The sequence below is a fragment of the Apaloderma vittatum genome, unplaced genomic scaffold, assembly GCF_000703405.1.
Source record: "Apaloderma vittatum isolate BGI_N311 unplaced genomic scaffold, ASM70340v1 scaffold12602, whole genome shotgun sequence".
NCBI classification, from domain to species: domain Eukaryota; kingdom Metazoa; phylum Chordata; class Aves; order Trogoniformes; family Trogonidae; genus Apaloderma; species Apaloderma vittatum.
This window is the reverse complement of record NW_009701945.1, coordinates 23552-48533: the sequence shown is the minus strand read 5'-3', so window position 1 is coordinate 48533 and position 24982 is coordinate 23552. Positions and strand designations below refer to the sequence as shown.

The 24982-nt window shown below is 38.2% G+C and overlaps 1 long non-coding RNA gene across 1 annotated transcript in view; it reads right to left on the bottom strand.

The window, feature by feature from the left end:
• Window positions 1-2609: 2609 nt before the first annotated feature.
• LOC104281369 overlaps window positions 2610-24982 on the bottom strand; it is a 43138-nt gene continuing 20765 nt past the window's right edge. The window contains exons 3-4 of the long non-coding RNA XR_717887.1: window positions 6004-6054; window positions 2610-2689 (exon numbers count right to left, since the gene is read on the bottom strand). This is a non-coding gene — a long non-coding RNA (uncharacterized LOC104281369). The remainder of the gene's footprint in view (window positions 2690-6003; window positions 6055-24982) is intronic.

The following is a 24982-nucleotide window of genomic DNA, read 5'->3' as shown; positions in this document are numbered from 1 at the left end:
AAGAGTAAAAAGTAGGGTGCAGTTCGTCAGCACTACAGACAGCCAGCTGTCCTCAAAATAACTGAGAAAAATACAACAGCATTCCTTTAAAAGCACTTTTATACTGTTGCATTGTACCTAAGAAAGACACCAGCAAGACATAATAACTGAACGAAAACACAGGAGAAACTTAGTAGATTCTGTAATTGCACCAATATTTACAGGGCACACCACAGAACTATTTCTGGATACTTAAATCTCTTCAGATCTAACAAAGGAGTATCTCAATCATAGGCGCTCCCTGGTAAAGTCCCATCCAAAGTGTATCAACAAGAACTATATACAATTGCGTGCCCTGACAAAGCCCTTGGTACATGCCCTGTTCTCCCGAGAGGTACTAATATAATAGGACAATTAGAAAAAAGCAAGTTCACATTATTAGACTGCTCTGGTTAAACTGCCATTGAGCAATGTGGGTAATTTCTACCGGTTTTGTGCTGCTGAATAGCCCTAATCAGGAAATAATACCACATTTTAAAGGTTAGGGGACTTTTTTCTTTAAAAGAAAAAATAATCCAATCAACTAAAACCTACCATTTCAGATATCTGCACATTATTTTGAACTAATATAGTGCTTATCTTCCAGTGTTAGCTGCACAAAGACAACACAAAAGACTAAAAATAGCAATTAAAAGCAAATCTGACAAGGCTTAGTGGTTCAGTTGGAACTAACCTGGTAATCTGTCATCTGAATCTTGCATTTACAAACTGGATGGGTTAGATAAAAAATACTCTGATAAAAGTTGCCTGAAATTTCACATTCTGTCAATTATTATGACACCTGTCAGAAGCATTCTTTTAGACTGAATTTGTCAAAAATGTCAATCAGAGGCAAAGTTTGCCCCCAAAACTGAAACAAGGTGAAATTCTGTTAAGAACAGACTCTTGCAAACACTAAGTAGTTAATTGTTTATTTAGCTATACATTTTCATAAAGAGTAGGCAGTTCACAATTTCTCTTCAGTTTTGTTTGTCAGAAGACAGTTTTCTGCTTGTTAGGAATTTTGTGTGTTTTTCAGAAATTAACATCAAGGTATTTTGTGAACTTAGCCTTGTAAAATACACACACATATGTGACCACTGTTGTTATAATAGGAAAGCACATGGAGTAATAAGACCAAAACACTTGAAAAAGTTTCCATCACACACACACACACAAAAAAACCCCTTGTGTTCTTGACACAGTTGACAGTACCACAGCATCGCTGAATGGGTTATAATTTGGACCTTCAGCCAAATCAAGGCTGGCTTCATGTGCACAGGACAGAATGTAACACAACTTTCTAAAGCACCTATGTACAACATCCCAGGAAGAACACATATCAGTGCCTTGGTTTTTCTAGTCATAGTTTCTTCATCCCAAAATTTTGCCTATGTTCAAACATGGCATGTTGAGCAGTTGCTCTGTTGAGCTTATCCGAACCTGCCCAGCAATCCCAGATAAGTCTCCAATATGCTTGCAAAGATCAGTTCAACAAAATCCCTGTGCTATATGAAGTCCAGTGAATTCATCCTGAAAATCACCTCCTAAAAGGTTTCTCTTAACCTTTAAAAAGTTTTGATTTGTATCTTGATTCATTTTAAGCCACACAAATCAGTGTCAGCAGGGAAAACTAGTCTTTTTTCTTCTGTGCACAGCTTTAAGAAATATGTGTTCTTGAACACCAGCTCTGACAGATCTGTACCCTGTGTCACTCGAGTGGTATTGTCACTCCTCCACTGCCACTTGAGTTTGGCTGCACGTAACAATGAGTTCTGGAGACTATAACCAATTTTCACTGTATTTAAATATGCCTAGTAACCAAACTAGAAAATCACAGTGTTAACTCTTTAAACCACACACAGCAAATGAAATAGAGAACCTTATGCACCTTTCTAAAGGAAACTTTGAAAGAACATTCCCTACTTCAAGTTCCCTGCAATTCTTCTACAGGTTAATACCAAAAAATTACTAGGATTTTCTAATCTGACACATGGCAAGCTCCAGCTTATTTCATTTCAACTTTGTGCATGGTAGAAATAGAAGCACTTTGAGTTGACATCTAATCTAACTGAAGTAATTCAGAGCTTCAAACACAGTCAAGAAGGAATCATAATCAGAGAATCGTTTACATCGGAAGAAGTTTAAGATCATCGAGTCCAACTGTTAGCCTAATACTGCCAAGTCCACCATTAAACCATGTCACTAAGTGAAATATCTGCATGTCTTTAAAATATCTCCATGAATGGTGACTCCACCAACTCCCTAAGCAGCCAGTTCCCATGCTTAACAACACTTCAGCCGAAGAAATTTTTCCTAATACCCAATCTAAACCTCCCTAGGCACAACTTGAGGCCCTCTTCTCTTGTCCTATAGCTTGTGACTTGGGAGAACAAATAGGTTCCCACCTCTCTACATCCTCCTTTCAGGTAGCTGTAGAGAGCGATAAGGTCTCCCCTCAACCTCCTTTTCTCTGCAGATCCCTCAGCTGTTCCTCTCTAGACCCTTCATCAGCTTCATTGCTCTTCTTGGGACACAAAATGCCATGGGCTATTAATTCAACATGGTTTTCAACAGAGAAAAACACTTACCTGAGGGTAAGGGTCAACTGCTGCTCCTTTGACTTTACCAAGTCTCCTACTCTAAAAGTTGTACATCCCAGGAAGCTTCGCTAGAAAATGAAGCAGAAAGGAAAGATAATGACTCCATTCATTTTTGAAGTGTCAATTTTTACCTTTTTTTTGTCTCACACTTGCAAATCTTTATTTGGTTCCTGCAAAAATATTATATTTCAATACACTAGTTCGATGCAGGACCTGGTAGAATTTTTTTATGCACCTGCAACATGATAAACAGTAAATTCTTCAACTATGGTTTTACAGGCAGAAATCTCTATCTTTTCATTAAGAACAGTCTGACAACTTGACAGACTAACAGCTTGTAACAAGTATAGCCACAAGAAAGTTTTCAGTACTAGCATTTGCATTTTGCTTCTTCTTTCAGTATTTGTAGTTTCTAGATTACAAGAAAGGCTAAATTTTTGGCGTTTTACCAAATGTGTTCTTGCTCTGCTTTTTTTTCCTCAAGCCTTAGGCACAACCATGTATGTATTTCAAATATCAACATATTTGCCAAGAACATATTTTCACATTGAGCTCAGCACAGGTTTAATAGAAATGTTATACTTCTCTATGGCAGTGTTTCCAAGTACTTGTTTCCTTTATTTCCATCGTAAGGCAGACCTATTCACTGCAGTACAAGGGCAGAGAAACATGCTAATCAAACTAGAATGTGTAAAGTTAATTTAAGTTACACTACTACATCTTTTCCTCCTATCAAAATCACCTCCACACATCATCAAGAAAATAGCACAAAGAGGAAAACAAATGCATGTTCATTTGCGTTTTGGTTATTTTTTAACCTCTGCTCATATCCCACTGCATATTGCTAAAATCTCATTTGGTCAACTTGGCAACAGGTAGTATTCTTGCCCTGGGAATAATGGAAAAGGAAATAACAGTCTGCAGCTATCCTCTATCCATTTATCTTTCAAATATACAACTTAGTATCACTCACTCCCAATACATTATAATGAGATCATAAGTTTACATTGAGTTTTTGCAAGAAAACACCAAGATGTACATCAAGTTTGTTTTGATAACATTATACTAATTTTACTCTACTGTTGGAATGACAAAGTAAAATTCCAGGTTAAATTATATATTGTCTTGGACATACAAGTTAAAGAAGAATCAAGTTGCTCTGCCTCAACACCGTCTACATTCAGAGATCAACTTTCCCCTTCAGGCTAAAAAGAGAACTTACTGGTATTGAGAAGAACAACTTGCTCTGGTAAAAAAATCCTGCAGCCTGCTTTCTTTCAGGAAGACCAGCTGGACATCCAGTATTTGAATGCTAACAATAAAGCCTGAATACGGGTTTTCTTGCATATCATGTGTACAGTTCGAATCACAATTCTCAACTTAAGTAAGCAACAATCTGCTCTCCAGTTTGGCCAACTTAAGTCACCCATCACAGGCTTAGAATTCCCATGCAAAGGAAAGAAGATAGAAGCTGAGAGTTTAAGGAAGGCTGGGAAAACAGTGAATGTGGGAAATGCTGAACAGGGAAATGCTGAACAGGAAGTAGGGAAGGAAAAAAGTCTACAGGAAATACATAGAGAGAAAAATACCGCAGCTGTACAAGAAAAGGTCACAGTTAGTTTTCACTGCCAAAACGAAACACGTACTTTTACAAGAAATACATCCAAGTGTGACACACAGTGGATGCCCATGTTTGCTAGAGTGACAGCTCTGTCTTCCTTCAGATCAGTCAACAAGACAGCGTTTCTTCACTAAAATTCTACAGTGGTGTAATCAGCTTGGATTAGGTATCTTCTTACAAGAGCATATGCTTCTTAGTCCAGCAAAGCACATTCTGCAGCAAAAAGTCCATGCAGCAGCCTTTATTCTGGCATTTCATGGCCTTTGAGGGCTTGTAATTGCACCCTCTCCATTTGCAGAGAGGAAGAGTGATATTTGGAATGGAATTGACATAGGCTGGGTCACTTTGGGCTTCTTTCTGCAGCACAATAAAACTATAAAACCATTCAAGAACCCTAATTTCAAGTCCTCATACGATTAGGGCTAAGAAGCAATTACACTGCTCTTATACAATCTAGGAGCTTTGGTCACTGTACCCACTAACCATCTCCAAGTGTGACACCTAGATCTCCAGGGTTAGGAAATTAAAGGTGAGTAATTTTACAAGTGTAAAAAATTCTACTTATTTGTCTGTTTCATATTTTAACGTTTAGTCAGAATAAAATTTCCTTTGCCTGACAAGACCATTAGGAGTTATTTGCAAAACTAAATGAAATTCTGAATGATGCCATGACCCAAATGAAAGGAATGATGCTAATGTTCAAGGGGTCTAATTGCAAACAATGCTGGAGAATACATTTTCCATACTGATTTAGATCCAAATAGTTACCCTGGGGTCTGAGCTGGCAGTCTACAAACCAATCTAACTTTGCACTTGTGACCTGGACAGGCGTGAAAAGTAGCGTTTAAAAAGCATTGCAGCTGTAATGCTGATTACAGAGTAATGCTCTTCTCCAATTTTGCTAGTGAGGTACTTAAAATTATAACGCTTAAGATAGGTGCCTTGAGTAGTTTGATGGATGATCTCAGGTTGCCAGAGAGAAAAGTCTCTATAATAGCTATAGGAGGAGTTGAAACACTTGGATTATTTCACTAAGATTGAGCTTGCTGCCAAGCTACAGATTTTTCAAACCCTACCTAAACTCCTGGACACTGTGCCCAGGAAGCCCTAGTAATGCAGTCAAGTCAACACTTTGGGCTAAAAAACTTAGAAAAGCAGTTAGTTTAAATGTTTGTGGACATAGTGTGATACCTACACCAGATGGTGTTTGGTCTTTTATACAGCTCTAGCAGGACCAGCATTTCCCACCCTCACGAGGTGTCTGTACTGTCCGGGAGGTTCTAGCCTTGCCAATATCTTTGCCCAAAGTTCTACAGACCTACACAAAAAAATAAGTTCTCCATATGTCACCAGTTTAATTTCTTACAGTCAACCCAAAGGCTACTCCTACAGCAGGAAGTTTTACATTCCGCACATGAAAACCAGAAAGTGACAGGACAGGTTCACTGAAGCAATGCAATTTCAAGCTCTCAATCCCATCCAGGTTGTATGGCAGTAGTAGGAAGTCTAGATAGTTAGGCTCCCCTCTGAATAATTCCAGTTCAAGAAGATTTCTAACAAATATGTGAATGAGATTACACCAATCACTGAGACTATTTCTTCTGTCTTCATTTTTTTTAATTGTTGTACCCAACTTCTGCTAGTAAATTGTTGCCAGCTCCTGCTCAGCAGTTAAGCAGTACAGTATTTCTCCTCATTGGGTGTCTGTGTCTGCTAATGAGATGATTAAAAAAAATAAATAATAATTTAAAAAATGCTTACTCCAACATCCGCTCTTGGCTCCTTGTGATCAGGTAGGACACTGGTGCGGACCTGAGAAGAAATAAAAAGACATGAGACATGGCTTTTTTGTTAATTTTCCGTACAAACAAGAAAAGTGCCCATGTATTTTTTTCCTCCTACTTCCTACATTTTGGAGATAAATTTAAAGGGAGATATATACATATATAATTTAGTAACAGTTAATTAATAATTTAAGCACAATATTTTCTGGTTCCTGTGGAGAAAGTCACTTACCGCTACCCATTTATCATTCTGAACTTTGCTGATTTTCTCAAGAGAGAAAGGCGATGCTCAGTTGCTCCTTTGCCAAAATCAGGCTCTAGCTCTAAACTGAATGGCAGATTTCTCCATTTCTTAATTTTTGGAATCCAAATTTTCAACCACAAATGAAAGAACATAGTATATTAAAAAGTATTTTCTCCACTTCTTCAATAAAAAGTATTTGCCTTTGCAGGCTGATCTGCAAAAGACGTCCTGATCCCCAGCCTCACACAATGGATGGCCCTGTCTCCTCCTGCCACTTCCTGAACATCTTTGAGGTCACAGATATTTTTGAGCACTGGCAGAAGGAAATGCCCTGCATTGTCACCTACACAGGACTTGCACTTTTTCCCCACATTTTCTGTGCAGTGGAGCTGCTGTTGTACACAAATACTTTCATTTCACAAGGAGTGGTATGGAACAACCTGGCTTCCTCTTCTGTATTTCCCAAAATACAGTACAGGCTTTGAGGGGTGGTGAGGGTGGGTTTAGTGTCTGTAAAATTTATGTTGAATGTTGACTGAGAACAGAAGACTGATTAAGCAGTAAAAATAAGATGGAAAAAATACGAAGGAAACCTCTGTAACGTGGTCTTCCTGAGCCAACACAGCCCGTTGGATTAGCCTGCTGGCAAAAGGATGCCAGCCTCAGCAACACACAGTGGAGGCACGTTCTGAGCATTCACATCTGTTCAATTACTTAGCCTGAATACCAGATATTCATTTACAGCATAGCCCCCTAAGGGCCATTTTTTTGCTTGATTTCCAAGTAAAACTCAAACTCATTTTGCCAATCTGTTGGCAAAAGGCTCATTTTGTCCCATGCCTCAAATTCATCCCTTGATTCTTTTATTCTGGCTGTAACTTACTATTAAAAAACCCCCCAACTCTCCTTTTAAAAAAAGTCTATTTTACTTGTCTGCTATCCTAAATGCATGTCATTAGATAGGGTCAAGCTAAAATCTACTGCAGACATGAAAAGGCAGAACCATATCTTGTCTCAGTCAGCTCCTAATTCTCTACAGTGGGAACAATTATTTTTTTTCCTAAACGCAGTAAAGAAATACTCAAATTATTCAGGGCCAAAACACTTTAGAATCTGTGGGAGTCCTCACTTAGATCTAATTTTACATTTGCATGTTGCTCCACTAATATAACATTAGCAGCTCTAAGGCATTTAGCTTTCTACAGAACACCAGGACAAATCTTCAACACATATTTGTAACTGAAATTTTCCTATAAACACTTAGTCACAAATGAAAATAAAATTACTGATATTTCTATATTGGTGATACTCATCTTACCCTATTTAGAAATAACTTACAGCAGGTCTATTTCTTGAAAGAAGGGGTACATCAACGGCAGGCCCAAAATTTGACATCATTTTAAAATGCAGAAACGGTGTTCTACATGCTAGCCTCAAACAGGTAACATCTGGCCCAACATGGAAGTGAAGTTTTTGCATTTTCTAATCCTTATGGATAGTTATTCAAGAAACATGAACATATACTCATCACTGATTTATAGGAAGAAGCATCTGTAACTCAGAAACAGTTCAGCAATTATTTTAAAACATGTAATTGTTTTTGTGTGACACTGGTGTGCTTTAAAGGAAGAGGAAGCCCAAGTACCTCTTACACTCACTGAAATCAACATGCAGTCAGAATCATAAATGTAATTTTCTCCTGGGCAAAACCTCAATTCAGAAGAACCTATTTCTGTTACTCTCACCCAGAAAAGAAGTGGAAAGGAATGTCAAAATTTGACAAATCTACAGTAAAACCCTTCTATATAACAAACACACATTTTATAATTCCCAATGCAGTTATACAAGGACAAAAAACTCTGCTGCTTGTATACCATTCCAAGCTTTATCTCATTAATATCACAATGGAAGGAGTAGAAAAAGTAACTACAATCCTCAGGTTTCAGTTCTAAAATACTTTTTGAATCTGCTTTGTTTGTTTTCATTTGGTTTTAACCACCTCATAAACAGCAGTCCTACAGACAAATGTACATAAATACTGCATTTGGTGTGACTGGCATTAGACTGTGCATCTCTCCTCTCTGGAATATATTTCTTTTGAAAGGAAACTGATTTTTTTTTTATGCAACTGTGTGCAAATATGTTTTAGAAACAGTTTTAAAATGTTCATTAAAAAGAGAAACTGTTTGTATGTGAACACAAACATGGAAGCTACAGTACGGTCCCTTTCATATCGTCTAGTGGTTGAGTTCCCAAACTTACTTAAACTCTCAGAAAATTATAATTATAAGGGTCTCATTGTGAGATGTCCACACAGGCCCAGGAAAGCAAAACGTCACGCAGTTCATAACAAAATATAAAACATAAAGAAACAACTCAGCTCTAGTCCCAATTCACAAGATGAAAGACGGAAAGGAGGGAAAAAAATAATACTAAAAAGGACTTTAAAAAGCAAATATTCTCCCAGTACTTTACCTGAATAAACTGTTGTACTTTTCAAAATCGTTTTATAAACCAACTTTTCCCTAATGGTCCCAACAGTATTCAAAAACAACTACAAAAATATAAACACAAATAAGAATGCAGATTTTCATCTCATGCATCCATTATTCTCTTCCAATTTTAGTTTTCTCATGATTTGCTCTAGGTTTTTCTGAGCAAAATGCATAATTGAGGTAAGACCAAACTTCCCTAGATTAAAATATGATCTTCTCAGACAAAAGCTGTACAAAAAGACCAAAAAAACTAAGCCAGAAAGACAGTTTGTAACCTAGGCCAAATGCAAATATTTGACAACTATTCATTCCAAAGATTTAGGCTGTAAAATTTAAGACAGGTACATTGTACATACGACAGCTTGTTGTAACGGGAAGAACACTACTGCCCTAAAAGGGGATACTCATATTTACTTTTTTTTAAATCTCATGTAATGCCATATGCAATGAGTAACTGTCCTTATATTTTCTAATGCATTTATCACAGACATACTTAAGTATTCAACTTCTCTAGGTATAAATTCAGCTTTAATTACTTGGCCTTTATATAATTAAAAAACCCCATTCCTTTCAGTCATTCATGGCAGTCTAAGCCGCATCTGCACACACTGTCAAAGTTCAGAACACCAAATCATCATCATCCCTGAAATTTTCGTGCTTGCCCTTGATTAAAGCCTTTGCATTTCAGTTTATGACCAAAGGGCACATTTGGAAGGCACTTCGAGTTTTCCAAAGAATTAACGCTATATCCTGTGCTCAGTCACTCTAGATTTACCTCATCATATCACCAGTGGCTTCCAATGACTCCCCAGTACTTAGTGCTGTTATGCACTCCCAGCAACTTGCAATAACCAGCTACACACGAAATCAGGTAGAGCACAGGGTAAGAGAGCCTGCTCAAAGTACTCACGGAAGTATTGACTTGTACTCTTTCAATATAGCACCTCCTGACAGTGGTACAAGGACATGGTATGTGCAGGGAATCATACCTCCACCTTATCTGGACCATCCGCACCTTTCAGGCCCTTTTGCACAGAGAGTGAGCACCAAACGCTGCTACCACAGCCGCGACACTTCTGCCAACAGCTGCCACGGACAGTCAGTCTCCATCCTCACCACCCCTGCCAGCCCTGCAGCACCACCCATCAGAGTCTGGGAGTAACTGTATTTCTCGTAACTTTTCAGTCAGAGTTGTAGCTTCATGCCTATGTGCTGGTGAGTTGAACAAGCTGAAATTTTGACTGGGTTCTGCAACAGTATTGATCAGCTTTACAGAACAGATATCATTCCAGTACATACAGCAAATTCATTTTTAAAAGAAGATATTGATGAGATGCTATATACTTAGCAGCTATTTATTTTCATCACATAGATGAGCAATTTGCTAAATAGTTCAATTAACAGTGCACAGTCAGCAAAGTAAAACACTTCCATCAATTCTCTGTTGCATACCTGCTTATCGGATGGAGAACAATGCCAATAGTCATTTTCCAATCTTTAGTGCATAATTATTTCTAAAGGTTCACATAAAGCAAAAAAGAAAATCTTTTCCCCAGTAAGCATGCATGTGGCATTGCCAGGTTTACAGTTCCAATGGAAAAGTTGCTATGTAGAGACAACAACGAATGTTCAAATTAAAAGTAAAGGGAATGGAAGCTATATCAACTTTACAGCAACACTTCTGCAGTGTTAAAATGCATATTAACTTCATTATCTTGCAGAGTGTGGAGTCAGAATCATTAATTTGTGCAGCACTGAGACTAGGTACTACCTTCAGGTACACTTTTCAAGAAATAATACGAGAATAATGTAAAATACAAACTTCTTAACCTTTCAAGAATCATAGTAAACTGTTTTTCTTAGCCATTTCTCTACAACAGAGTATTTTTCTCTTCTGTATAGGCTGTGTCTTAGCGTGGTTTCTAGAGAAGAGTACCAACACATCATGAAGTCACCCGAGCAAAGACAGGTTAATAGAATTTAACTGCTTATGTAGGCACATGACTAGGTGTATGAATAACCAGCAGAAAACTACAAAAGAGCTTGGAGTATTTAATTACAAATACAGGAGGTTTTGTTTATTTTCACAGCTTGGGCACACGATCAGAACTGCTTTCAAAAAAATCTGTAATCCACCATTCAGAAACAAGAGTTTATTTAAGAGCTCCCTCTGTGTTGAGTGCATCAAAAAAAAAAAAAAAAAAAAAAAAGAGACATGCCACCTCTACAACCTCCAAACAGAAGCTGGAATAGACCAAGCGATGGGTAAATCTATACATTGTGAATGCTCTGGAACATGCTACAGAGATCAGATCCAGCAAAGCTTATGGTTGGCAATTATGCTGAGTTAATCCAAAGCTGCACTCCCTCGCACTGCGTCTCTGTGCAGAAGGACACGGACTGTATCCATACGAGGGCCCGCTGTAGCTCCAGTTCCAGGAGGAGGTTACAGCTCTGGTACAGGGCCGGCTCCGCACAGCTCACCCCTTCAGCTGCTGACACTCGGCCTGCAATCACCAACCCCAACTGAGAACTGGCTGCACGAAATAAAGACAGGCTATGAGGAAAAAAGGCAGGGCCTGTTAAAGCTCTTTGCCCCACAAAGCTTTAAGATCATATACACAGCTTCTTCCCGAGCACGCTCTGAAACCGAGATACACCACGCTGAAAAGCACACATCTGAAACCCAGTTAGAACCACCTCACTGTATCTCAGTCTATTCTCTTCCACGGCTATTCATATGATAAATAACCAATCCTTGAACGCAAACTCCCACGTCTGATTTATCTCTGAGAGTCAACGGAAGTAGGAAAAAGCCATTTAATCTATGCATATAGATCTAAATAGTCTTCAACATGTTTTCAGTGTCTGCAGTGAAAAAAATGAAAGGAAGAAGCTGTTTATTTACCTTGTTAACATAGTACACAGCACGAGCACTAGATTCATTTTTTTTCTCCCTATTTGAGACAGCCTTTTTTTTTTTTCCAGTGAGAAAGATTTGTCAAGTGTAAGGTTATGTGGGAGATTAAAAGTGACAAAGACAAATGGCCATTATAAATTAGAGATAATTAACATTTGAGTCTTAGCATCATTAAAAATAGATGCTCTTCTGCTCCCAGTAACTCATTTTCTCCCTACTGAAACTTTTGGGGTACAGACCCCCTGCCAGTATCGGATGCTACAGTACAGTGCTTTTCAGGGAACAGAAAAAGCCATGTACTGCTGCACCCCGTTAACTCTCAGCTAGGAGTTAATGCAGGCCTAAAACATTCTTATTTTGCATGCTGAGATCATCACCCCTCCCCTTGTGAACAGCTGCCAGCCAAAGACCACCTTTGCACTAGGGTTTCAGCGCACACAGTTTGCACCCATAAAGCAACACCTCTAAGAGGTGGTTCGAGCACTGCGGGGGGCTCAAACACCATCCGTCCTCAGCTGCGGCGCATCCAGCCGGGACAGGGAAGTGTCAGAGCACTCACTCACCTGCTCAGGGTCCCCCACCGTGGTAAGTGCTAACCGACAGAGGCAGCATCTCATCACTGTTTGCTTGGTTGCCTAACAGGCAGCCTTTGTGTTAAAAAGACCGATTTTTTGCAATCATTATAATGACCGGTGCTAGTGAAATAATGAAACACAGGTTTTTCCTCTGTCTCAGTTCTTCTGAACAAAGCCCAGCCTTCTGCAGTCTTACATAGATACTGAACAGTCGAGGCATTTTCTCTGTTACAATTTTTATGTAATATAACATCATGTTTGAAGCCCTCAGCTGTTACAACTGGTCAGCAGGCCAGCTGCTCTCCCTCTTCTACCTCATCAGAATTTCTAGGAATCACCCTTTTAAGTCTCTTCCATAGTGGGAACAATCCACAAAATCGAAAAAATCTCCTTAAATGTGCTTGTGATGCTTTTCTCTGCTTACTTTCGCCATGAAACAGAAGTCACAAAAGGCACACTCTAGCTTCTGTCAGCAAAGTACTGATGGAGCATCATCAAAAGTTTTTTTGGCTATTCATTTATATTGGCCAGCCAGGGAGTTGTTACTCGCCTAAACCCAAATACCTCAGGCTGGTTATTAGAATTCCATTATCCACTGATCACTGAGACAGACTCCACAATTCAAAAAAAGCAGCAGCTGACTGCAGCCAGAGAAAGCCAGATGTTCTGACAAATTACATCCCCAAGAATACTCATTCCAGAATGGAGATAATACATATTTAGGCTTTTCTCGCGCACTTTTTCTCCCCCACCCCTCACCACGCCGTGCATATTGCTTGAACAAAACATGACAGATTTTGCCATCTCTCAGATTGTCTATTCGAACACCTTGCTCCCCTGAAGCAGCAGACTACAACCCAAGCATTCAAGCTGGAATTTCAGTGAAAAACACCTTCCTAGATAGGAATTAAAGTATTCAGCACTGCTCACAGAGCCTGAGGCAGTTGGATAGGAAAAAAAAAAAAAAAAAAAATCTCATTTCCATATGAGTATCAGAGAACTTGCACCAAAAAAACATGCTAGAGAAGCCAAGGAAAAAACTTGGACTCTAACTTTCAGGGGACACTTGAAAGGTTACACGTCAAGGGTGGTGAAAAGCACATACAGTTGTCTCACAAGAAGCCAGTCACCACAGTCACACTTTGGTCTATGATGCACAACAGGAATTAGGGCAAATATTGTTCTACCAATCAGATGAACTCAATGGCAATATAAAATTACAAGAGGACAATCTTCTGCATTGAAGCTGGACTAAAAATTGCACTGACTCTGAATATCTTGACACAATGAATTGAAATCCCCATTTGGTTTTTACTGAATAAACAATTACTTCCGAGTATGCCAAAATCTGTATTTCATAATTTGTATCTATTGCCACAAAAATTACATTAAGGTCTTCAGAAATCTTTCTATAAATTAAACATGACACGATTTATACTCATGAGCCAGTTACTTACATGAAACAAAATTTATACTTGCACCTATTATAGGTATTTCCAACACTCCCAGTTCCTCAGCCGATTGCAGCATTTACTCAAATGGCAGAAGGTTATTCATGTATTAAATACAGGAAAAAGAAACCAAAAAACCAACTTGCTGCCTTAAACAAGGCCAGACCTTTCAATACTTCATACAAAATATCCATCAGTCTTCTGACTCATGGGAGCAGCTGAAAATGAGAACTCCGAGTACAAAACTCTCTGCAGCTGGAGCAGTCTTGTCCCCAGTACACACTCTCCACTAAAGTTCCCTCTAGAAGCTGATGCAATCCCTCTGCCAAAACTGAACGCATCACCTGCTGGGGGCCTTAGGTTCTGTATTTTGAGTGATTTTTATGTGAGGTACAGAACTAACCAACTATCAGCTCCATTAAAAGCCAAAAATTGTCATGATTACCCAAGAAGAAAGTTAAATATTTTATCTCCCTCATTTGAAGGTAACTTTTTAACATGAGGTTTTTACTTTTAAAGTGAACATTTTAGAGCAGTTCTGCTCAGCCACACAGACTTGACCTTTTTCATTTCCCTTTGGGTGCCTCCCTCAGGGAATTCAAGCAGCGGATGGAAAACTACACGCATCTGCACCAGCGCCACCACCAGAAATAACTTTTGTGAAGACTTAAGCCAAGTAACATCATTTCCCTAAATCTGTGCCATGTTTACAAACAGCATCCATGCATCAGTACCCTGGACATCTGCAGGAGATGTTAAGAGAAGTGGAAAAGCTGCTCTACTCTATGAAAGACTACAAGTTAGAGAACACATTTTCTGACTAATCCCACTCCCCTCAAAAGCTGTCATAAAAGTTTGAAAAGCAATCAGGATCCTGATACTTTCATAAAAAGAAGTATTAGCGATACAGGGCTATAAGAACTTTCAGATCGTCTGTTTGAATATTTTAATGTCACAGACACCACATAATAAAGCCCCTTCGCACATTTTTGAAGTACACCTTGAAATTATTTGAATATCTTCTCCCACCCTTCTGACTGGAAGGTCATTCAAAAAAAAAAATTTAAAAATGATTGCTATAATAGTTCACAGCCATTTTCTAATTTGCAACCCAGCATTATTCATAGAGAGTTTATACTCATTTGCTCTTCTGCCAACATGGTCTTTCAGCTAAAGTAATTATTTTCTGTTCCTCATACCGGTCTCCTGATAAGAAAGGAATCATATGCCCTCTCGTACTTCATTTTGTTCGGATAATAAGCCAAGCTTTTTCAATACACTGTCATACAATAGGCTTTCCATTCCTCAGATCACCCTGTCTGTTCCAGTCCTAATTCATCTTTCTTGAACACAAATGATCACATTACCAACAGCTTTCCAGAAAGGGCCTAACTTGCTTATATTGAACATTCTTCCCAAAATTTATCTGGCAATCCTGTTTGTTTTTCTCTACTGCATTAGATCTGCTACTCAGTCACACTTAGATCGACTAATTTACCTGCACTGTCCTTTATGTATTTTGATTCCAATGCATGAAGTCTTAATTCATCAAAAAAGTTTACATTAGTAGAAAACATAGGGTTGTTTGCTAGGAAACCACTGGTTTTCATACTATTTTAATATCCCAGACTGAGTGCCTTGAAGCAGCTCTCTGGGTAAAGCATTCTTTCAGCTGGCAACCTCTTTTCCCTTAGGAGATCGGGAGCTTTCCGCACACACCAATTTTTTTCTCCAGTAAGTGAAAGCTTGAAGGACTCTCACACATATTTCCAGAAAAGCAAGGAAAATAAATGTTATCAATAAGGATTTCTCTTTTGTTCTTATGACAGTTTGCAATAATTTTTAGAAAACAGAAGGCTAAGGTCTGTTGGCAGTATTACCTAATGGATGGTAATTCTCTTCTGGTTTAGGAAACTCTGGGTAAAATTGCTCATCAGATTTACTGTGGTAGAAGCCATAAATGTAAGTTAGACAGATGAAGTGGAGGACATATATAATTATTTTTTTTTCAGGCTTGCTATGGGCTCTATTTTCTTTGCCTTACTAGACAGGATCTATCTATTAATAAAAGTCCACTTTTGCAAGCTTAGAGCTGTACTTCCCTAGATAACAGCCCTTTCAACCTGTAGACCAGCGGTGCTGTCGTGAGAATGACTATTGTGTCCAGGGCGCTCACATGTTTTGTCTGCATTGCTAACAATCCACAATCCATGCTTGAGGGGAGCAAGGAATTTTCTCACAGGAACCTCCAGAAGCTCCTGGGAAAATAAACATTCCCAGCTATCCAAGTATAAACATTCCCAGCTATCCAAACATAAACAGTTCCAAAACTATCCACTAAAAAGAAAAATTATTTTTTTTTCTTTTGAGAGCGCATTTTGTTCTTGGACTGGAACAGTTAAAACATGCATTACTGGAATTAAGATCCTAAGGATATAAATATTCAAATAAATAACCTGCTGGTTACCATCTTTTAACAAACCACCTCTGATGGTGCTGTGACCTTTGCAGAACCTCTCTCTCTTCTGAGATGAGAAACTGAAAGGGGTTAGAGTTATTTATTTATTAAGTAAATTCACTGCTGGCTTGAGAAGCTATTTCAGGACAAATGTGTCATCTCTCACAATCTGAATTATTTTCCGCTTTAAAGGCAAGAAGCAGGTATCACTGGGAAGAGGTATCACCATGGGCCTATCTCACGTTGCAGCACCCTAAACATATTTTTGTACCCACTAGACAAGGTAAAAAGCAGACATCACACAGTTCCTTTACCTTCCCAATACAAAGGTGTAATGGAGACAAGTTTATGTTAAGAGTACTTAATTCTGTAAGTGTAATTATATTCACAGTCACCTTCATATAAAATGCACATGATTTTGATCTCAAAACTATTTTACAGAAAGACTCATTTTCCTCATCTGAGTATGTGTCACTGTGCTTACCGGTCATATTATGACAAATGCCTTCTTTCTCCTATTAGTTTGTCAATGTTCTGTTTTCTAAAGCATAAGTGCAATCTGCAAGACATGGTAACTCTTTTCTATAGTTCTTGCAAAGCTCTTAGTTAAAACTGAATAAGCTATGAGCAGCCTACTTTCAGACTGAGAAATAAGGTCAGGAAAGTTGATAGTCATGGCTGCCTGTGGTTAAGTAATTCCGATTCTTATGAATCAAGTTTGAATAAAGACATTAGGTAAATATTTTAAAGTAATTGTTTCTCTCAGAACTTATATACTGGTAATAAAAAAAAAGAGATCCTAAGGCTCAGAGTAAATACCAAATATATTGAAATATTTTCACTGCCTGAAAAATAAAATAGATTAACTTTTTCTAAAACTGTTAAGTGGTAATTTTCCAGGTTAGTTTCAATCATGCTTTATCAGCAGATGAACAGAAAACACTAACACATCAATTGCTATTTGAATACTATTGTATTCTTAGCAAAGACATTTAGGTCTGAAATTTGACCATGCTCCTATTTCTAGAAGTCAGTTAGAGATTCTTTCTTCCTTGTATCCTGAGACATACTTGGACAGTCGGCAAGGTAACACTTTCTGAGAAAGACAGCATCTGTTAGTGGATGAGCTGATACAAGATGGGAAAGAACAGACAACTTGGTTTGGTACGTGAAGTCTCGTGCAGCAGCTCAAGAAAAGTTGTGCTCCTGACAACTGTTTGCTCCATCATATCAGCTTTTCTTAATGAAAGGCTATCTACTCCAAGAGACCCTCAAACCATTGCCCAAATGCCCTATGTTACTTAAGAAAACAGATGCTCTCTCTGACAGAAAATACCAGCAACAGCTTTCCCTCCTTTTGTATTTTAAATCCTGCTCTTGCACTTGTGGTACACGGTATAGTTTTTCACTACGGCATCCTTCCCTGCTTCCAACAGCGCTCTGCTAAAACAACAGCACTTGCTGACTCACCCTTTACTTCTTATGTAAATGACATGAAATACTGCAGGGTGCAGAGATTTAAAATCAATATCATATCTCAGGATACATACAAATTGACACCAGGAACAGGAACTGGAAATTTCAAAAAGGTGTGTATCACAATGCCACTGCACAGAAACTCTAGTTTTAAAAACTACTCTTGTCAGTAAGTAAACACCCTTAGCTAGTTCTCTTACAAAACCAGTCAACTCATTAGAGGCCAAGTTTGTTCAGGGAGGTGCATGGTATTCTATTTAATTTGGGTCCAAGTAAAGTAGCTTACAGCAGATACCTGCACTTTAAATCATTAGCACTTCTCTGAGAGATCAAAACCAATATTAGAAATGCTCTAGAAAGCAAGCATACAACAGGAGTAGGGCATATAAAAAGAGCACATGCATGTTTTAGCTGGAATGTAGATTAGATGTCAGGTAGATTAGATGGCACAGATTTGATTTCTGTTGAAATAAATCAAAGGAACAGACACATCTCGCCATAGATGATGTAAATCTGCGTAACTCGTAATGGCTGACTACATAATGCAGCGTCTTGAGAAGGACTTTTGATAACAAGTAGGAGAGTCTATCTACTTAATAAACAGCACATAGGCTACACTTCCAAAAATGTGTTAGAAGCCTTAAGTATCAACTTTAATTCATCAGCTTCACAGGGACTCAAGTTACACTCAAGCACAAGTAGCACAGTAAAGCTTAGCAAATACAGGCTTCAGCACAGTGAAGTGGTGTCCATTTCCGCTTTACCCAAGCACAGAACAGCCTACAATTTGTCCTCACTCCTTCTCCCCATGCTCAGTACAATCTTTTGCTCTGAGGCAGGGGATAAAAATAAGAGAAAAGCATTTTAATACAAAGTAAGTTATATGAATGGTAGTTATACATGTAAAAATATGGCACTCTTCAGCTTGAGTACAGGTTGTGATATAGTGCCTCAATTGCACAACATCCTATACACTGACAGGATGGTGGTAGCTCTAGCAAATCAATGTTTAGAGGTTTCCACTTCCCCAACTCACATCTAAAAGCAAAAAAGATATATGCAACAAGGAACAGTTTATATGTGAAATAATATTGTACACATATATCACCTTTCAACTCATACAATAAATTCTGTATGAATTATTACAGCCCCTTGGCATCCACCAGGGTTATTATAGCAGTTGCCCAAACTCAGTCATCTTTTAGATCGGCCCTTTAAACAAAAATCAGAAGCAACACAAAACCTCACTAGATTAAAATGCAAGCAGCTTTAACTAACTAGTTCTAGCAAGTATGTCAAGCATCGAACAAATTTAGCATGAATGTCAAGGCTCACGTTCCTAGTTTTCTAAGGAAACCCATACATTTTCCAATGTTAAAAAGCAATATCCAGTAGCTGAATTGTGCTATTAATTCAGATGCAAACTCTACAAGCAAAACCCCACAAGTCCAAACCAAAGCCACCCATAAACACACCCCTCCCAATCCTCACATTTATTAACTTCTATTTCTTATGCTACAGGGAAGCAGTTAGGATGCTTATCTAGAACAATAACTACCACATTTACAAATGACAAAAAGAATATGACAATATAAGGAGGGCAATGAATACTGGATGTATTGGGATGAACTCTGCTTAACATTTGTAATTTATTCCATCTATGAGTAGAACAAATGAGAAGAGGGTAAGACAGCTGACAAGAAAGCAGATACGTAGAAAACTAAATTGAGAATCAGTCATCTTAGAGTAGTTCTAAGACTAGCATGTCACAACTGTTCTTCTAGCATCAACTACTTGAAATGCATATATATGTGTGGAACTAGCTTATTTTGATATCACAGATTTAGTCAGTCTCACCAGGTTAACATGGTATTTTTTGAGTAATGCTCCATTTTTTTTTTATTGCTCCCATGTCAGATCATTTCAAATTACTAAAAAAAAAAAAGAGCAAGAATAAATACTTGATTGCACTGTATTAATGGGTTGCATTAAATCTCAGTATTAGTCAGTGGCTTTATTCAAACAATTCCATAAATGATTTTTAAGCTGAAGACTACAAAGAAAGCTAGATATAGAATAGGGAAAATTACCAGATAAATAGGCTGCAAGAAGCTATTTGTATTCTGAACTAAAGTTGAGGAACATGAGAAATGGGATAATAAGCAGAGGAGAGAAAGTTCCTGATTTAGAAATGCATTCTATTTTGGTGTATCATTTCAGCAGCTCTCTAAATAGTATTGTTATCCCAAGTGAAAGGAAAGGAGAACTTAAAAAAAAAGAATTTTTCACTTTTGCACGCAATGGATTAATCTACATGAAAAAGAAATCTAGAAGTCTTTTATCTGTCACCTCATGGAAAGTCCATGGAATTGAGGGCCTATGCTAATTGAATCCATACCACAAGTCCCAAATGCCAGTACTCTGTTTCCCACGTCTTGTGTTTCTGTCATGATAATTTTTGTTTCTATCATCATAATTTAAATCGGATGTTAATTTAGATATTAATTTCTTGTCCTAAATAGCATCTTTGTTCTTGGCATGCATCAATTTCTTCCCATGTTAACATTGTACTTTAAATGTTGCCACAGTGAAACCCACACTTCCTGAAACAGCATCTCAATATCTCACCACTGCTCAAAAAACACTAAGAACTGTATTTTCAGCCTCTATCAGAGAGACTCAGTTCAGATCCCGTGATACCCAGAAAACACCCAGACCCTGCTGTTCTTTGAAACTCATATGCCAACCGCAGCATGTCCGCTTCCTGGGGTCTTTTTCCTCCTAGAAAAGAATCATTTTCCTTCGCTCAACAAGAAGATGAACGCAGAGACCTGCAAGTCCCTGCAGAGGGAAGCTGATATTCACATCTTGGCCTTGGCAGCATTAGTAAGGATCACACACCAGAAGTAATCTTCCAGGATTTATGCACTCCCCCAAATAGAAAGTTTCCTAAGCCAGTTCACCAAACCCCCACTCGTCCATTCCTCACTACCAAGAATTTAACACCAAAATTTCCTGCAAAAGTTTTCTTTTCATGTAATTTATTATTAAGTTTTACAACTGATGTGTAAAACAGAAGTAAAATATATTACCCTATTTTATATTATAGGCATAGGAAGGAAACATATGTAAAGAAATCCCTTGATAAAAAATATTACCACTTCTCCTTTCATAGTTCTGCTTGCAAACACAGCTGGTAGAAGCTTTAGGAAAGTCCCACTGCTGCTGAACAACATACATCAGGATTACTTTTTGGTGCATCCATACTCCCATGGAAAATCCAAATGACAAAGCCTATTTTATTTCTATCTGCAGTTTCTACTTAAAAATACTAGAAACTCCATAATTTATAGTCAAACTAACTTAGTTCTGTCAAGGACAACAGTAAGAAGCAACGGTCGATCGTTTCAATATCGTCTTTAACATCATTAGTTCTGTGGCCAAAGGTCTCCTACTAATTCTTTTGTGTTCTTTATATGGACTGAAGCTCACTTCATAATCATGCACTTCACTTGACAAGTGTCTACACTCAAGAGATCTCCTGCCAGTACTACAGCCACTATCAACAACCAGATAAAAGAAACTTCAGAAAAAATAGTTTAAGAAGCCTGGCAGATATTTTTTTCCTCCTAAAAAATGCTCTTTAAAAAGACTAGGAATTATTCATTTTTTTAAACCTTTTGTTAATCTGCTGTGTTACAGACGCTAAAGATCTCAAAGAGCACAGCTACTATTCTTGTTTCATTTCATCTAAGAGAGACAGCACCATCTCAGTAAACTATTCTTTCCAAGAAACATCTGCACACTGACCATCAGCTTGTCTTGAAAACACTTATCTGTGAAGATAAGCACCAGTACTTAAAGAATATAATTTAAGAAAGTCACACTTCCTGAGCAGAGGCCAGTTTGTTTCCAGCAATGCCTCCATATAGCAGAGCAACAACAAAGCCGCTTCCAGTTACGCAGTTCGATTGTATTAACAGTATTATTTTTTCCTCTCACTTTTTCTCCACTAGATTTCCCACATCCTCCACTGATAACAAACAGTCCCAAGACATACTTTATAAATTCTGCTCCACTGGCAAGTCACAAATGATCAGGCAAAACAATTTTTCCTGTATGCAGGGCACAGCTGAAGGTTGCCCAGCAGCACAGGGCCAATATAGCACATATACTTACTTGCTCTTGAAACACTAGGAGTCAGCACGGTTACACTGCACTCCTTCTCAGGAAACAGCTCTTCTCCCTTTTGCATATATATATTTTTATTATTTTTTTCAGCAACCAGAAAATGAACTAGGCTCTGTGCTTGACTTAGAGCAGTCAGTTCATGGTCATCAAGTTCACATCACAAAGGAAACTCTTCTCTGCTTTTCTAAACTTCCACATTTTCAACCTTTTTCTACAAATGTCTTTGCAAACTGGATCTGCAGAGTTTCAAATTCGAAATTATGAAAGCTCACAAATGTACCTTTCGGGTTTCTATTAACATACTCCACAGTCAAACATATTCCTGGGTGTTACATATCAACTCTTACAATAGGTCATAGAAATCCTTTGTTGCACAAATGTTTAATTACTGTAGTCAAACTATATATGCTCTTTTCCATGAAAACACACACACTCATCAGGCTAAATGATTGTTCTGTAACTGATTTGCGACTTTCCTGCTTTTTCCTTAAAGAGAACAAGATCTGTTCTCTCCATGCATGAAAAAAAAATAAAAATCCCCGCACAAATGGCTTTGTGCTCCAGCAAATCACAGGAATTCCTGTACAATAGGATCAGGAAAATGACACCCATAGTTCAAGCTTAAAAAAATAAAAATAAAAAATAATCTCCACATGTTCTGCATATTAAATGAGCAACAGTACCACATGCAAAGAAAGTGAAAACAAGCTGCAGTAAATAATAAAGGTGAAGCCCTCAGGGCTAATTGGCAATAAAGTAGGACAGCATAAAATATTTCAGTGAAGGGTATATACAGTAACATTTAAATTTAAGGTAGTCCAATTAAGTAACTAAATGCCAGTTCAGATCACATTCCTCTTCATCCACAGCAGCCATCTGTGGAACTTCCACCCAAACACATCCCTCCCTGCAATAAAGGGTTAATAAACCCCAAAGCTACAGCAATGCTGCTGGTACCAATTTTCTGTGACAGATCCCAGTTCATTCCAGCTGGATGGATGAACTCTAGCCATGAAACTTTTAAAAGAAAAATTCTGCTTCTACTACCCTTATTACTCTGTGCTTTTAAACCTTTGAGGAAGAAATAACTCATTACAGTCCTGTTATTTGGTTTACCCGTTGACTTTGCACTCTTGCTTCTTCCTGGTCAGCACTCTGCAAATAGAAGGGGTGAGTAAAAATCAGTAACTTAGCCTTCTCCACACACCCCAAGAGTGCCAGAGATACAACAAATTTCTTGTGGGAAATTTCACTACAGAAAACTAAAAATATTCCTCTCCGCAACTGATTTTTCTACAAGGAACATGAACAGTGCCATTTCAAATCTCCTCACTGGTCAATGCAGTCTGTTTGGCAGCAACATGAATACTGTATTTAGGACAAGGTGAAGAAAAAGTGTGCACAGCCAAGTGCAAGTAAGTCGTCACACCAGAACGAGAATGCAATTGTAATGCCACACTGGTAAGTCCACTGGCATCCCGAGGAAGAAAGAAGAAACATTTTTTCCACTAAATTAGAATGCAGATTGTGAATGCTGATAGCTACTCCGATATTATCCAAAAGCAGAAATATCTTTTAACCAAGAACAAAGGACTCAAGCTGAAGCTTTTGAAACATCCCAGGCTTGATGCAACAGCTGCACATGGGACCCACAGAACACGGCAAGAAGTATTAAAGGCTTCAAACTGTTCTAAGCTTCTCAGCATTCCTCTGGTAAAAATTATTAACAACAAGAAAAGTGTCAGAATTTTGTTAGACAACAGAGCTACCTTGCAACCAAGTTAAAATGAAAAAAAGTACAGAGATGAGGAAGCTTGACATTTTTTACAGGAAAGTTAACCATTAAACACCCCATGCATTTCTCTAATACAAAGCTCTCAGGTATTTTTGCCCTTTTATTGAGGCTATAGCTCTTCCCTAGCCACTATATTGCTGCTTAGTATCTTCAGGCATGGGGCCTGGCTACCTGACACACTGCTCCTGGCAGTGTACACAAACATGTTGGATCGCAGGCACTTGGGGTAATGACATCAAAAAGCCAAGCCTCCGTAGAATAGAAATGAAGTTTTTGTGACTTGCCTGAGATAACACAATAAGCCTGGGGCAAAATTAAGAACATAGGTTTTTGTCTCCCATTCCACATGCTACAGGATTACTCAGCTTCCTTCCTCTGTTGACAGCTGGGGGTATGTCCCTAACGAATACATTTATGTATTCCTGCTACTAAACTATTTTAATACCTCTTCAAAGCCCAAGTCCTAAGTGAAATCAACCCAAAAAAACCCCATACATCTCAGCTATACAATCCAGCTGGGCAAAGCTACACTCAAAGCCAGGCTATTCAGAGACTTGTGACGTGTAACTCCCGTACCCTCTCTCCCAGCACACTAGTTAGGTGATTTACCTCCTCAGAGGATTTAGCGACACGGTTAGCAAGACACAACGAGCCTCAGGGATATCAGCATCTTGTTCTAAAGAAGAATTTTGTTGCTGAAGGCTGCATATGAAATTATTGCAAGAGCCATGGTTGCCCAACCATTTTCTTTTATAACCTCAGATCTTGTTAACAGACTAAAACCAGTTTTACTACTAAACCAGAAGTTTAGATTTTTTTTTTAATGACAAATGTAAAATTATTCTGGAAAACACTGAAGTTAGAGTAACCAGGAAAACACATTATTTTCCATATCACTTCTCCAAAACTTTTTCATTCGTATTGTACAACAGGAAAGGTTTCAAGGAAGGTGAGAATATTCTTCACTTACGGTGAAGCATTTTGGAATTTGAAAGCTGGTTTCCATGCCTATTGGTGTCAACGAAAGTTTGGATTAGCTGCAGACTTTATTTCTGTTCTCCAGTAAAAGAAACAGGAAATACATCAACACTCTGAGAAGTTAAAAATGTCTTGCCTCCTTATATTTAAAAGAAGCTGGTTTTGATGTTTCTTTTATAATAATGCCTCCTTTTGGCATATCCACACTAAATGGAGCATCGTAACTCTTAATATCACTTCTTTCTCCCTCTTACCTAAACTCAATACTAAAAACCAAACAATGCAGCGGAGTAAATAAAACTGTCACTGAAAGAAACTCTGCAACTACAATTACTTTACCGCTAATGTAAAACACATGGGCTCTGTAGTGGTT